General features: G+C 38.4%; 2 long non-coding RNA genes across 2 annotated transcripts in view; one reads left to right on the forward strand and one right to left on the reverse strand.

Annotated features, from left to right (window-relative positions):
• Window positions 1–16,896, forward strand: part of LOC135840559 (uncharacterized) — a 120,440-nt gene that overhangs the window by 65,501 nt on the left and 38,043 nt on the right. Inside the window, exon 3 of the long non-coding RNA XR_010557758.1 lies at window positions 16,095–16,142. This is a non-coding gene — a long non-coding RNA (uncharacterized LOC135840559). The remainder of the gene's footprint in view (window positions 1–16,094; window positions 16,143–16,896) is intronic.
• LOC135841365 (uncharacterized) lies at window positions 9,635–10,401 on the reverse strand. The gene is made up of 4 exons (XR_010557904.1): window positions 10,283–10,401; window positions 10,127–10,201; window positions 9,879–10,028; window positions 9,635–9,794 (listed from the first exon to the last, which is right to left on the reverse strand). It is a non-coding gene; the product is annotated as an uncharacterized LOC135841365 (long non-coding RNA).

Consider the following 16,896-nt stretch of genomic DNA (forward strand, 5'->3'; position numbering starts at 1 on the left):
TTTTCAAAGAAAAAATTTCAAAAAATCCCCCCCCCCCACTTCTTGGTCGAATTGACGTGGAATGGCCCACATGCTATAAGGCTTATATATATATATATATATATATATATATATATATATATATATATATATATATATTGAAATCAGAGAATATGACAGTGACGGCGTAAATCAGAGATGTTTAAATGAAAATCAGAGATGTTTAAATGAAAATCAGAATAACGGTAAAAAGCAGCTGAGACGTTCGACCAGAAATGCTGCGAAAGATGCTGATTTTCGACGCCGTGAACAATTAGGAATTCAAAAAACGCCTAAATCGAAGCCAACCAAAATTAGAGATCGAAAATTATTGCGCAGCTTGCACGAGAATATTTTAGATCAGAGAAGGGAATGGCGAAGTGCTGAAGTTCAGATCGATTCCCAGGAATATCAGGAAGCACTCGAGGATGGTGATTTGGATTTTCTAAAAACTGACTTAGACGAAATAGATGCGAATGGTGCTGATGAAGCTGTAGCTGGGAGCAGTGCACTACTGTCAGGATTCGAAAATCCTGATGCATCGATAAACCAAAATGAACTGGAATATGAACTCGAAGATGAAATGAACCGATCAGAGAGATGTTTAAAAAATATTGCTGAATCCAAAATGGCCCAAATTTGCAGTTTTGATCCTGTGAATTTTGAGAAGAAAATTGATTTGAAAATTGAGAAAAAGCCTGATGAGCAATATCCAGCGCCATTGTCTCAGGACGAGTTAATTTTTCGAAAATGGGCCTATGCTGCGTCTGATAATCACGATAAAAATGAAGACACCATTAGCAATCGAGTAGTTGACTCTGAAAAGGCGATTTCAAAAACCAGAGACGATATAGGTCACCTATATCTCGAGTTACGTGCTCAAATGGCCAGAATGAAATCAGATCTCAAAAAAGATCATGAGAAAAAGATCAATGATCAAAGATCAGAGATGAGAACAACCTTCAGAGCCTACAAGCAAACTACTGACCATGTACTCACCTCTCACGTGCTCATTATGAATAAAATGAAAGAGAGAAATATGTACATGAGTAACCTGATGCATCAGATCCAAATGCAGTACTTGGAAGATCAAGAAAATATGCAGATCGAAAGAGCAGAGTATTTATCATGGAAAGATCACGTTGACGGTTTCATAGCGGAGCTTCATGATCCAGAAGAACCACCCTACCAGCCCCCTGTTGTGCCCACAGTTGTGCACAACGTAAACAGTATCAATGCCGATAACACTGCCAGTCGCAGCAGCGTAAATCCAGGCAAAGGCGCAGATCTTTTCCGAGGAAGGAGAGGATCTAGAGATCGATCAGGGTCCCCCGCCCCCTACAGGGGCAACACTGATAACGACAGCCGCAGTAATGAGAGATGTGGCAACAACGGTAGCAGTAACAATGGCTATCGTACAATAGATAACAGGCCTAATCGCGCTAGATCATCTTCAAGAGAATCACGATCAAACAGAGACGATAGAAACAATGATCGAGACCATCGAAATGATCGAGATAGCAGAGATTATCGAAACAACGATCGAGAGAACAGAGATAATAGAAACAGCGATCGAGGCAGCCGTGATCGACGTGATAGTTACAATGATCGACGAGATAACAGAAATGATCGAGATAACAGAGATGATCGAAATAGCGACCAAAGCAGCGATTATAACAACAACAATCGTAACAGCTTCAACGGCAGTAGCAACAACAATAACCATAATCGTGACAACCGGGATGATCGACGAAATGATCGACGCGATGATCGAGCGAATGATCGAAACGGAAACGACGATGATCAAGAAGTACAGATTGATCCTAGATGGATGCAGGCAGAACGTGAACAGCAAAATAACCCCCTAGAACGCAGATTGAATTATAGAATCAGGTTTGGAAATTCAAATTTCAACATAAGACCAGACAGATTGCGTGAATTTGGGGTAAGGTACTCGGAAGAGAATAAGTACCAAGTTTACAACTTTTTGCACCGATTTGAAAGACGTATGCAGCCATATCAAGTATCCCAAAGTCAGTATTGCGATGCCCTAATGGTCCTAATTGATGATAAGCTGATTCATATGGCACCTTGGAAAGATTTGCAAGAAAATAATACTGATTATTATCAATTGAGAAAAGATTTCATCGATTGTGCTTGGGGTCCCCAGAGACAAAATGAGGCTAGAAATCACTTCAGAAATATGCCAGTGTGTAAAACATCCTCGACCACACAATGTTCAGAATTGATGATATGGCTAAAAGTACTCAAAACTACGAACTCACCATTCGAGGATATTATTATGTTGATATACTATAAAATGACACCCAGTCTCAGACCTCGTTTCACTGAGATTGAATTGCAAGATATCAACATTTTCGAGAAAAGACTGAATGGAATGACTCGCGTTGAAGAGTTTGCTCAGAGACCACCTGAGCCAGAAAGGCCTGCTACTCAGGCTCGAAATGTGCAACAAAGATCAGAGAATCGTCGATCCAGTTTTGGCGGCACTGATAGGCGCTCCAACTCATACACAATGCGGAATAACACCAATGAAAACAAAAGTGAGCGCACAACTGACAAGTATAAAAAGCCTAGTTACGATAAAAACAAAAGTCAGCCCAAATCAGAGACTACCAAAACCTACCAAAAAGACAGAAAAGATGAGTCTAAGTATAAAAAACCGAAGGAAAAGACACATGGTGTTAATCAGATAAATAAGGAAGAAACACCATCAGAGAATGAAAGCTCAGAGGAGCAACAATCCCCCCCCCCACCTCACCTGAGGGATCAATTGATTCAGCAGGATTGCCGTCGGGAAACGAGTAGCTGACGCGTGCAAATTAGCACAAGTGGAGCAATTCCATGAGCTACCACAAGAAGAGTTTGAACTCATTGGAGATTCACTCGCAGTATTTTTAGCAAATATAATACCACGACGAAGGCCTGAAATCACTCAGCCTTATCTCAAAGAACAGATCAACATCAGCGATCTGAAAACAGCCATCAGAGCAGCCACCTTTACGAAAAAAAAAGCCATTTTATCACTGGCTCAATATGAACTGAACTACTCAGACATGGCTTCGAGTGTTGTGAAAAAATATGCAAAGCAGATTATGGAGAATTTGAAGCAGAAAGGATTCGAGAAAATTATTTTGCTGTTTCCACTGGTAAAGCCAAAAACTTCTGCAGGTAATCCAGTATCAATGGACAAGTACTTTGCATACAGAAGAGCGCTAGAGTCACTGGAAGATGATGTTGTGTCATTTTGGTGGTCTCCTGCTGCCTTATTTTTGGACTTGAAAAGAGACTCACAAGATCAGTCTAAGCGTCAATTTCGAGTTGATAAAGATTACAACATGATGCCAGTGATGCATAAATTCCATTTAAGCAGAAAAAATGGCAGATATTATCCAAGATTTGCACGCAAAACAGAGTTGTTCCAAGAGATGGATAAAATGTACAATTATGATTGGCATCAGAAGAAACCTCCTGAGAATAGCACTGAGCAACATGGCACTCAGACTGAAGAGAGTAGAGAAGTTATAACTGAGGAAGATGGCTTGCAATATGAAGTAATAAAGAAGAAAACTCTGATCGAAAACAAAAACTCAGACATTCCTAAAAACATCGAAAAGGAAGTCGCTGATGCTGTAAAGAAAATAGAGAAGTTAAAAAAGTTCATGAAACCTCAAGTGCTCCATAAGCTACTCAACAAGATAGGAATCCCCTCCCCTCAGGAGGAGGAACGAAACTTATCAGAGACGTTGCAAACACCTGCTAAATCCGCTGGGGCATCAGAGAAGTTAAAAATAACAGTCAATCATGTGAATGGGGCAACACCTATGTCCCAAAATACTACACATGTGCCTCAAAACATAACTCAGAGTGCACAACCGACAGCAGGAACTTCAATGAATTCAATCCAGCAACCTCTTACACCTAAACCACCGCTGCGCAGAGAGGAAATTGAGGCTCGAGTTAGAGAGCAAATCCTCAGAGAAAAAGACAAATTTGACACGTGTGTAGTGCCACTTACGATGGATGGCACCACCTATCCAGCGCAGCTCGATACCGGGGCAACCCCTAATGTCATATCAGAAGAAACTGCGAACATCCTGCTCAGAGATCACTATGATAGCGTTCAGTATATCATGCTGAAAAAACCTATTGTGTGCTGTTTGGCTGATGACTCAAAGGTAGAGACATACAGATATGTGATTGTGCCAAAACTCAAATTTGGAGATTGTGAGCTCAAAATCCCATTTTACATATTGAAGGGATGTAATCAGATATTCATCATTGGCACAAAAACCATGAAAGTGCTCGGAATAAAACCTGACGTGGAAAACCAACAAGCTACCTGCTGCCCTCCAGGAGAGGAGAAAACAGAGACGTTGAAATTTATGTCAGAGCAGGAGTACAGAGAAAAAATCACACTCAGGCGAATCAGAGTAAAGAAAAAGAATGTTGAGCAAATTGATCGCATCTCGAAAAAAGCCAACACTGCTGATAAGTACCAGGAAATGGAGCCAGAAGATGTGGACGATGGTCCAGAGATATTTTTGGAAACACTGAGATCGGATTTGGAGCAAGCTGTAAATGAAGAAACCATTACGAAGAAACAGGCTAAAAAAGCATTTGATATACTCAAAGAATTTGCCTGTGTGTTCAGCAAGTATCCTGGAAAATGGACAGGACCGCCGATGAAATTGAGATTCAAGGATCCCAAGAATATCAAAAGATTCCATGGTCCGAAGTACACTCCATCTAATAAACAAATGCCACTTGTGAGAGAAGCTCTCAGAGTGATGATAGCCAAGAAAATCGTTGAACCTTCAACCTCACCTTACATCAATGCTCTAGTAGCAAACATCAAGAAAAATGGCGAGGTGAGATTATGCTTGAATCCTATGGAATTGAACCCTATACTCGAAAATGACTATAATGAAGCTCCATTGCTTGATAGAATTATAACAACAGATGGACGTGCCAAAATGTATTGTTGCCTAGATTTTGTGGCAGGATTTTGGCAGATGGTACTACATGAAGCATATAGGAAGTATTGTGCTTTCATAGTGGATGGAGAAGTCCACCAGTTTATAAGGGTGCCATATGGATTAAAAGTGTCGTCGGCATTATTTGTGAAAATGATAAATACCATTATGAAAACAAAAAAAGGCAGAACGAAGTACGTAGACGATGTGCTACTCAAGGCGATGACTTTCGAAGAGATGATGGAATTACTAGTTGATACACTGAAAATAATCAGAGAAAATGGACTTAGGCTCAATCCAAGAAAATCAAAGTTTTTCAAAAAGAGCATCAACCATCTTGGTTTTCAACTCCAGCCTGGGGCAATTTTGAAGCAAAATAAAAAGCTCCAAAAGCTTGATGAATTCAAAAAGAAGCACACCAACAAGAAAGGCGAATTCAAACTCAAAAATGAAAAAGAAGTTATGGCATTTTTGGGAATTGTTGGATTCTACAAGCGCTTCATCGCAGATTATCAACAGCTAGCAGTGCCACTTTATGAAGTGACTCGAAAAGAAAACTTCAAGTGGGGTGAAGAGCAGCAAAATGCATTAGAGATGTTGGAAACTGAGTATTGTAAAGAATTCAAATTAGCCACTCCCATTGATGGTGCAGATTTCTACTTAGAAACAAGTTTCACCCAAGATGCCATGAATGCGGTGGCATACCAGAAGGACAAGGATGGCGTAGATCACGTTGTGCTGTTTGTGAGCAACACATTTAAAGAGCACCAAAAGAAGTACACAATAATAGAGAAAGAGATGTACTCGCTCGCGAATGCATTAAAAAAACTCGAAATGTGGCTTCATGGATATACTGTGCACGTCAGAAAGGACATAATGTCAGTGGTGCACCGATTTAACACCTTGGCTCAAATACATCACAAAGCAGCGGCGTGGATAACGCATTTTAACTGTCACAATCTTGTCTATGACCTGCCAAAAAGAGTTGGAAAATGGTGGGATAGACAGGCACCCGAACTGACCCTATACAGCACGAATTGGACTCATATGGTGCCACTTGGCGTTGTTTACAAAGATTTGGTTAAAGAGCAGTTGATTGATTGTCTTAAGAGGCTGGACTTGTACCAAAACAGAGATGAAAATTGGTCAAAAGTCATTCGGAGACTTCAAGCAGACGAGATTGACATGACTTCTAAGCAGAGAAAAGCGAAGAAACAGCTCGAGAAAAAATATGTCATTTTGGAAGAAGAAGAAGGTGTCAAAATACTGCATCGAATCAGAGAAGATGGATCAAAAGTGCCATGCATGCCTGATGAGTTGTATAAAGATACCATAATGTACTTACATGAAGAGTATGGTCATGTGGGAGCTGCCAAAATTGACTCGATATTTCGACGCATGTATTATTCGCCAAATGTGCCAAAATCTGCCAAATTGGCCACAAGCGAATGCCTCGATTGCAAACATAATAAGAACTTTGGGCAGAAAAAGAAGCTAGAGTATGCTCAAATTGAAGCTTATGGCATAGCAGATGTACTATCAGCTGACTTAATTGGACAAATTGCTAACAAGGCCAGTGATCCAAAATACATGCTAGTCGTAAAGTGTGTATTCACTGCCAAAGTTTGGCTCAAAACCCTGATTGTGGCTACTAAAGAAGAGGTCTCAAAAGCGATGAAAGAGATACTCGAAGAGATAAAGAAACTGGGGCACAAGGTGCGCAAAGTGATCACTGATAATGGTACTCAATTTGTTAGTGATACTTGGAATGATTTACTCAAATCCTATGGTGTAAAAGTTGGCCATACCACCAAGTATAATCCACAATCAAGCTTAGTGGAAAGAACAATGAGAATAATTGGCGACAGGCTGAGAGTAAAAATCAACCAATCAGCAGAGGACTTCGATTACACTCACCATGGCTGGCATAAATATGCCAAACAGGTGGAAAATGAAATAAATAATACACCTACCGAATTCGGAGTGAAGCCAAATGAAGTTTGGGGAATTCCTGATAACTTGGCTCAAGATTTGCCAGTACCTAATATTGGAATAAATGCCAAATTTGAATTGAGCAAATTACGAGAAGAGCAACGTGCCAACAATGTTCCATCGATAATGTCAGAAGAAGCTCTAAAACTCAAAATGGATCAAAAAAAGCTCATTGTTGATAAGAAAGGATTTGTCTGGGTAGCTGTAGACGGAGCTTGCTCCCAAAATGGTACAGATGAAGCAATAGCGGGTATCGGAATCAGTTGGACACCTAGTGGAGACTTTAATGTGTCGGAAAGAGTTGTGCACCCAGAATACAAAAATTCGAATAATTTGGCAGAAATCATTGCATTGATAAAAGCGATGGAAATTGCCCTAAAAAACCAGATAGAGAAGCTCAAAGTATTTTCGGATTCCAACTACTTGGTCACTGCAGTAAATCACAATTCAAAGAGATGGGTAGAAAATAACTGGAAAAATACCAACAAAAAACCAGTTCATCACAAAGCAGCGTTCCAGCAGGTCATTGAACTCTCCAAAAAATTCAAGGAGTTCGAGTTGAGACACGTAAGGGCGAGAAAATACGACCATAATAATTTCGTAGCTGACAAATTGGCCAGAAAGGCTGTTTATACTCAAGAAGTGATTGATGAGAATATTGAAAATATGACCCAGCAGCAGGCTTTAGTGAATTTCATTCGCGAAAAAAGAATGCAGCAGAGAATAAATAATGAGGTCGCTTTCAATAAATTACATGGGCCCCCTACCATTTTTGAAAATGGTGAATTGGTCATGTTGACTTCTCATCGTCTGTCATCATATGAAAAAGGACTTTCAAAAAAGCTATTTCAAGAACGCTATGGTCCATATACAGTCGAACAGCATGTGGGTAGCAATTGTTACATGGTCAAAAATGTAGCTGACCCTACCGACGAGCAGATTGTTAACACTCGCCAAATGACGTCATACCTCAATAAAAGCCAGTTGGAAGAGCTGAAAAATGACCTAAAGCAGAGATCAAAATTCGACAACAGAGATTTGGTGGAAAAAATCAGAGATTTTTCGAAGAAAAAAACCACAAGTCAAAATGCTGAAATGGAAGAAGAAAATACTGATGAGGAGGAGGTCGATGACCCCAGAGATCCGGAATATTTACCAAGAGGTTCGCGAAAGCAGCCTGAAAAAACCCTGGAAAAAATCCGCCAAAATTGCGAAGCAGAGAGACCTAAAAGAGATGTTACAAAACACGATGCAGAGTTCCGTCAGATAAAAAAGAGATTACGAAAAAAGCTCCCCCCCCTCCTAGAGAAAAAGCTCGAAGATTGTCTCAAACAAACGTTTCCGGACGAAGAGGAGTACAAAGAGAAGAGGGAAGCGGCGCGGGAGAGATATGAAACGCGTTCGAGAACGAAGCAGGTACCTACCAACGCTGAAAGCTCGAACTTGCGAGATAAGAATGCACCAGACGGCCATGATAATCCTCGTAACAAAAAGAAGCGAAAAAAGACCGTGAATTTCATCTACCTAGAGATGTTAGAATGGGATGAACGTGCATACTTTGTGCAAGCTTTCAAAGCATATGATAAGAACAGGCTAAAACAGGCTGAAAAGTGCAACAGAGATAATGAATAAAGTATGCTGTTATCCAAAAGCTCGGCGATGAAAATTACCGTTATCATAAGTTTAAGTTATTTTTAGTGATTTAACAATAGAAAGTTTTATTTGGGAAAAACCTCGCTTGATGTAATCGTAAGTTGTGCTTTTATGATAACTAGTATTAGGCAAAATTTTTCAAGTTTCTACACAGAGGCGTAATATTAGATAGTGTGTACGGTATCAGGGACGTGGTAACCGGTTCCCACCACTTCGGGCTGATAAAAGCTCACAAACGTTCGAGCTTTCAAACTTTTTATCGTCATTACGTTAGAGAATGTGGCCGGTCGAAGTTCGTTTGCGTTTTTGGCTGGTGTTTGCTGAATACGTTCGCGAGGTGGCAAGACATTCGCGATTATTAAGAGAGTTTACTACAGTGGTTCCAGCGGAACGCTCATTCTCTGTGCTTGATTTCCAGTCAGATTTCCGGCATCTTAACTGGAGTTTAACTCCAAATAGAGAAGTTCAAAAATTCGCGTGAGTGTGCGTTAGGGAATTTTCGAACGAGAAATTTTTCTAAAATGGAGAAGTTTAGAAAATTGAGGTTCGATAGGAGGTCGAGAGAGGCGCGAGAAAGCGTTCAATTGCGGAAAGATAAGAGAAATCGCAACTTTCGAACTTGAAAAATTTGCAAACGGCCAGCTGTCAGTGCACATAGACAAATGTTCCCAGCTGTGTGTGGGGATAGCAACGAGCGACTAGCTGTCCGTGAAGATAACGCGGGATCAATGCAATACAACACGAGAGAAAACGAACGCGACACGGAAAAAAAGCTAACAAGATCACGTGGTACGCGAAAATAGAGATAAGAAAACGAGGTACTTACTTCAGCAGAGATGAGAAAAAGGATTCCAGTTCCAGCTCCAGGAAAAACTTCCAGTTCTCGTAGTGTCAGTTCGCTGATAAAAGAGATGTTGAAAAATTCCATTAATATGTACGAGAAAAATGAAAAACTAGTTGTAAATTCAACGTACCTGCAATCCTGGCAGTTTTCCAGACACTGCAGTATTGTTCCGGCATCTCTGTTCAATATGGATGCTGAAGGCTGAGAGTTCAGTCATCCCGGACGGAAGCTGTGACATAAGAAAAAGAAAAGCGACTCGCCTAGTGTTTCTAGATGTGACAGCCATTCGCCTGTAACAGAAATGATGAGAAAATTAACGTGAAGAAAAATAGAAACAACTCATCTGCATCTCGAAATGATGAAAGCCAACTCACTCAGTCAGGCAAGTGGATCCAATTTCTACGATGGCGGCATCGTTTCAAACTCCTTCGAAGCAAGAAAAAGAAGAAAAACAGCTCCCTACGTGTTATTGTTGACAAGGTGGCGAATTCGCCGAATAAACGCAACATCGGCTCGAGGATCACCTAAAGAAAAGAAAAAAATGAGTCACCTGGTGAACTTCCGTAGCGACAAGATACACAAATGGTACTTGACCAAGGAGAAAAAGAAAACAAAAACTCACCAAGCTGAGATAGTTGCTGTGGCTGGTGAAGAATCACTGTCCGTGCCTGTGACTGAGAAAATATCGTTGAAATATCTGGAACGGAGATAAATAGAGCTTAGCACCATACAACATACGAGAATTTTGGAAAATTTAGCAGAGAAGTTAGAAATTTACCTTGGTGTTGAGCTGAGTCAAAAACAGTCATCTCCGTCCGGTTCTAGTGAATTTATTTCGACGCCGATCGAATCCGGGAAAGTTGCTGCTGGAAAAGAAGAATATCACCATTAGGCTAACATCTACAAATGCGATATGGAACGCGTAATCAATCAAAAAGTACCTGTTAATTGCTCCAGAAGAAGAGTTCATCGATCCCGTGTTGGTAAACAAGCCGTTAGCATACTGGCGGAGCATTTGTACGAGTTGCGAAATTTTTGGCCTCGTGTCGAACCAGTTGACATGCACCTCAACGTTTTTTTTTATGCACATTTCTCTGTTTTTTTTATTTTATGTAAATATTTTGTGTTTGTGAATTTTGTAGCATCTGAGCGACTAAGTTTTAACCTGTTTTAATGCTTATACGACAAATTGTTTGCACCTAAGGTAAATTTAAGTCGCTAGTGCCGTGAAAGATCAGCAGAGATGTTTCAAAATTGGAAATTCGACTTGTGGAAGTCATGGATGGATGCCGAAGAACCTAGCTATTCAACATCTTGGAAGCTGCGGGTTCATAGAAGCGGGGCAGAGGGGCCCTACCGTCCGTTGTCCGATTGGCCAAGTTTTGGCTTCAATGATCCAGCATCTCCGATGTCCACGCTGTTCAATGGAAGCGGGGCATATGTACCAGTAGGGGATGCGCCCGCAGCTTCCACCTAGAGGGAAGTTGTGTTCCTGTCGGAGTGGCAGCACTGCTTACGAGTAGTGCACTCTATCGAAGTAGTTCGAGATGCGCCACTCCGAGCTTCGAGCTTTGAAAGCTCGTTAGGTATATTTTCACTGGTGCTAGCGTAAGGTAGCAAGTTCAGAGCTTCCGCTTGTAGTCGATACTACAAGTGTATTTTATTCAATAATGTGTAGTGTGTTTTATTATAATTCTTCGCGTGTGTTATACCAGAGAAGTGAATAAAACATTACGAACATTTAGCGGTCTTATGATCATTTATGAGGTGTCTCAACATCACTGCAATTTGATATCTTTCGCAAGGATATCGGGCAAGTTTTAGGTTCCCTGGGCTTACTATATGCACGCTGGTCTTGCGGAGGTCTCCCTCAAAGTAAAGACCTCCCAAACCACCACATCCCCTTCCCAATTTTTTAATATGTTGTTCAGCATGAAAAGTTGTCCATAATACATTTTTTTCAAAATTTTTGAGAGTCGGAACCTTATGAAAACTACGTTTTGAAACTTTTCGAGCTAGTTTTTCGTACGAAAAAAAGCGGCAACACTGATTTTTGTGATATCACCAAAAAGCCTTTCAAAACCCCTAACTATTGGATAAATTTCCATTTTGGTAGGTATCGCAGTTATCGAGTAATTCACTGCTGAAATGGATGATATTTCAAGTTCACTGAAAATTTTGACACACCCTAACAGCCTTTAAAAAAGGGCTAGAGGGCTGCGATTTGCGCCATTGGTCATTCCTTTGGAAGGTCTTTTCAAAGAAAAAATTTCAAAAAATCCCCCCCCCCCCACTTCTTGGTCGAATTGACGTGGAATGGCCCACATGCTATAAGGCTTAATGTATGTACGTTGGAATAATTCCCTTGATTTTGTTCTCATAAAAATTTATCAGGTACATATGCAAACTGCAAGCCAAAAAAAGGTATAGGTGTATGAAGGACGAGTAGGTACATATGACAGTACATTTTTTTTCTCAGAAATAATACGCAAAAATATTTTCCAAGTTGGTATAAATCGTCAAACGAGGTCGCAGCTGACCTTGCTAATTAAATTTACTCGAAGGAATTCTCGATCTATGCGTGATTTCGCGCCAATCAACTCGAATAAAATTTCTACGAATGTTTCGTGTAGATGTAGAGAAATTTAATCAAAATATGAAATTTGAGAAAATCCCGCGTAATACGCGCAGATATCAGATATTCGTTCGAAGATTAATAATTGTTGACACGTCGAGTTATGTATTTGTTACAGCTATTTAGGCTAAAATCGATATGAAAATTCTATACCATCAGGATATACTGTTGTGAGCTTGAAAATTATTGCTTCGTTCGAGTTTCACATTGATTTTAAAAATACCCACAAATAGCTTCGGCGGAATTGCGAATTTATTATTTTTTCACGTTTATACGTATCAAGGATTCAAATTTATCACGATCCGTTCAACCTTGAAATAGACGATATTTTAATTGAATAAGAAACTGATTATGGTGGAGGTGGATTTATGGTGGTTGATTTTAGCTCGAGTATCGCGCGGTGGTAAAAGAAAATTGCTCTCGTGTCGATATAAATAGACAAATACACGTTTGTAAGTTACCTACCATAAGTGTAGGTATTGTATATATTTCTACACTAAATCAATCGCTTGTTTCATTAAAGCCAACTATTAGCCTAGAATGTCAGAAAAAATACGCGGTATAAAGTTTTTAATTTTTGTACTCGTACAATGTCTCGTGTAAACCGATTTAACGTACTTGATGCGGGTTATTTCGATGAATAAATCTTCATAAATCAACGACAGCTTTTGAAATTCCGCTACAAATCAGTTTTCACTTTAATAAAGTTTTTACGAGCTTAATTTGTTGCGGAAATGTTGAAAGTAAAGGATTTAGCCGTGAAGTTGATGCGACAAATTTTCAACATATAAACATAGTTTTTCCTCTATTATGAGTGAGTTATATGCATATTGCCATAGATGCATAATACAAGTCGAGTACGTATATAACAAATGTATCGTTCTCAAAGTTACATTAATTATACCGATAGAATAATAATAAGCTTCAAAAAAAAAAAAAAAAAAAAATTGTAGCGTCTTCGAGAGAACACTGTTGATTCGAATAATACAAATTTATAATGGTTGAACATAAAAATAGCCGTACGCCGCGCCGATTAAATTGTAAAGATTTCGAAACAAGGCGACGAAAACGAAAATGGAATTAATAACAACGAAAAGTAACAAAGAATCCTACTTCTTCTTCTTTTTTATATTATATCCGTGATTAAAATGGGCGTTATCGTTTGGATTTTTGCCATAATATTATACCCTCTTTCAACAAATCATTTGTCCGAATTAAAAGTCTGCCTGCTACCGGGTACCACAAAATGTGTTAGTGTATTACAGTGTGAACAAAATGGGTAATTTACGAAGAAATTTATCTTCTCATTTTAAAAAAACACTCTTTTACTAGTCAACTCGGATTAACGAACTTATTTTCTCTTTTGTGGGCATCTCTTGTTGAGATTACAGCTACTTTATTTACTGCTTCAAACTAAGCAAAGCGGGGAAGTTATTGTACTATGAATTAGTGAAGTCACAAACAACTCGTCATTTTGCAGAAATCACTATTTACAAAAAAAAAAATTGAAAATGGTGGATCAATTGATCGAATTTATAGTTTTCATACATTTGAACCAGAATGTCTGCAAACCCTCTAGCTTGATTAAGCATGGTGATTTGGCCTTTGATTTTGATTTGTATGTACATGCTATTTTTCGTTTTGCTATCAAATAATGATTTATTTTTGAGCGCACACGCGGTTTTCTATTCACACTCCGGGGGGAGGGGTGATATCTACCTAAATGTGTTTTCTTGGGGGTTTGCATTATCTCAGGCTGTTTTTAACGTATTGACTTGAAACTTGGTGTAAAAGGTAGGGAACCTGTAGGAAATCTAATCATAGATTTTTTCATATTTTTTTACCTCAATAAAGATCTCAAAAATCCATTTGAAATCACTTTGCGGGGATCAAAATTCCAGAATTCCAAAACAATTTACACTCCTCTGGGTATGTGTTTTCTTTCACTGGAAATCTTATCAAGATTTTTGATTTAAATGCAAGTAATGTGTCCTTATAAAGGGTCAATTGACCTGAATTTTCCGAAACTTCTGTGGATAAAATATAATTTCGTTCGCTATGATTTTTAGATTTTAGGCGAATGCAAAAAAAATTTTTTCCAAAAAAGTGAAAAAAATTTGCAATATTTGCCCCAGGAAGGGTTTGATCTCATGTATTTCTACTTCATTAGTTACTTGCCACCTGTCTATCCTTCATTCCTTCTGAGCCAACCTGCTTGTTGAATAGATCCGTATTAAAAGCACACATATGCCCTTCTCAAAGTTCTGGACTTGGAATTTTTTCAGGAACAGATTGTATCACATTGATCTGATTGTATAGAATTTCATCAAACAATTACATACAATGTAGAAAAGTTGATCAAATTCTATATGATTTGATCGAATTATTCAAGACCACTTAAAAAACACCCTATAAAATTCTATACAACCTGATACAATCTTATCAAATTGTGATCAAATTGATCCAATTTAATAAAACAATTTTCATTAAAAGTTGATAAAGTTTCATACGATCTTATCAAATTACTGAAGCTCAACGTTAAAAAAAAAACGAAAGCACTGAAGACAGATTCACGAATTATAATTATGATCATTTTAATAATAATTTCTAGCTTCAGGGCAGAATTCCATTTGCGTAATCCTTGCATATGCAAGAATTCATTTTTTGGAGGAGTGGGAGGCTTGCATGCGCGCGCACATCTTGTCTGGTATAAGGACACGCATTGCAATGCGTCGTCATGTACGTTGGTTGTTGTATGTATGTGTGCTTGTGTGGGTGTGTAAGAGCGTGCATTCTCTTAACGGATTTTTGTTTTAAAATGCCATAAAAAACGATCAAAATTGCACGATGTAAGCAACTTTTTCCTGATCTGATTTCACCATTTTACAGAGCATGAAATTTCGAACATTTCCCTCGCTGACAGTACCCATCTAGAATTTTTAGTTTTCGAAATAATTTAATTCAAATTTGGATTCAAAATAGCTCAAAAACTAAAAACCCTAGAGGGGTAATGTAATCGAGGGAAATGTTCAGAATTTAATGCTCTTTAAAATGAGATATTAACCACCTTCCTAGCTTTTTTCATTCTTGATATATTTGAGAATAATCGAAAAAACGGCAAGAACAGCCCATTTCAACTCAAAATTTGGGCCCTTTAATTCCGAAAATTTTACCCCGCGTATATCCAATTTTATAAAATTGTCTTGTATAAAACGAAATTAGAAATTTTTTGTGATTGCATAAAATCATGTTTTTTCCCCTTCAACCCCTCTTGTCTCAACCCCTATCAACGCTAGGTCAAAAACTGACACATATTTGAAATTCTCATGGAATGGCCAAACTGTTTTACTCAGATCATTTTTCAGCTGCGAAATTACCCTCCGAGTAATACTCGATTGATTGTGCGACTTGAAAAAAAAATTTCAAAATTTTCACTTTGAGAGCCACTGAAGGGATGAGAATCACTGAGCGAGGTTTTTTATGAGTGGCTATTTGAAGAGTGGTCCTTTACGAGTGTTTTAAGCCCAGAATAGTTTCCCTACCTATCTTCTGTGAAGACTAATAACAATAACCCAAAATAGGTAGGAAAAAAATAGTCAATTTTCACAACTTTGAGTACCCCTGAACCGGTTTTGCAAGTCGATCTCAAAAATGTAATGGTGGCTCCGGGATCGAGGAAAGGTCTACTTTCGACTATATATCGCAAACATTTTATATCTTTCCGGTTGCACTCTTTTTGGAATATATTTCTTGCTTTAAACTTCCCATTAAAGTATAATTGATAATAAGATAGGTAAAATGTACATTTCATGCGTGATGCCTACAACTCTGTTTGACCGCCAAGTAATGATTTTCTCAAGAGAGGGGGCAGAATTAATCACCTATTCACCAAATTCGCATACGCTAAACAATAAACATAGTTGAATTTAAAATGAATCTTGTGTTACTGTTTCAGATTTTCAAAAATGCTACGTGATGTTTGCCTGTTCCTTCGCTATACTAGGTAAGATGAATCTTTTTTAAATGAAATGATTACCTACGCGCCATTTGTAAGATATTGTTAAAAAATAGACTTCATTTCGTTCAAATGCTACCTAAATCCAGTCTCTTAATTCCATCTTCATCATCATGATGCTCGCTGTTGCTCATCTACTCGAGTCAACGATTGGAATAGAATCCCATTTCGCCAACATTTAAAAACGACATAAAAACATACTGCGAAAGAGTCCGCCGCGCCGTCAATATTGACAGCTTGATTAATTTCTTGCAAACTCGCTTCCCTTTCCCTATTTACTCGACCCCTTTTGTAAAAATTGTCCTTCTGTAGTGGTAAAAAATGCGGAATTACATTATATCAAAGACAGAAATCAAGAGGATACATACACCATTACTTTTTTATTATGAAACAAAAATCTGATTTCACGATTTGAAATTCCAATAAAAACTTTCGCAAAAATTCAATATAAACCTTCCGAATTCAAGTTTTGCTTTGAAATATTTCATAAAGAAACTGGCGCGTTAATTTATTTGAACGAATGTTTAAAAATATGGATTTTTTCGCAGATTTCATTACGGGTTTTTGGTTGCGTATTTTTTTTTGTCTTCTTCTTTTGACGTTTTTTTCCTCTTTTTTTTTTTTAGTAATGTGATGTTTTTATCTGCTCGATTGAGATTATTAAGGGCATGTTTTTTCTTTCCTTTCTTTATTTATGTTATCAAAAAGAATACATTAATGGGTTGTTTTATTCGCAAACACG

The sequence above is a fragment of the Planococcus citri genome, chromosome 3 (assembly GCF_950023065.1).
Source record: "Planococcus citri chromosome 3, ihPlaCitr1.1, whole genome shotgun sequence".
NCBI lineage: Eukaryota > Metazoa > Arthropoda > Insecta > Hemiptera > Pseudococcidae > Planococcus > Planococcus citri.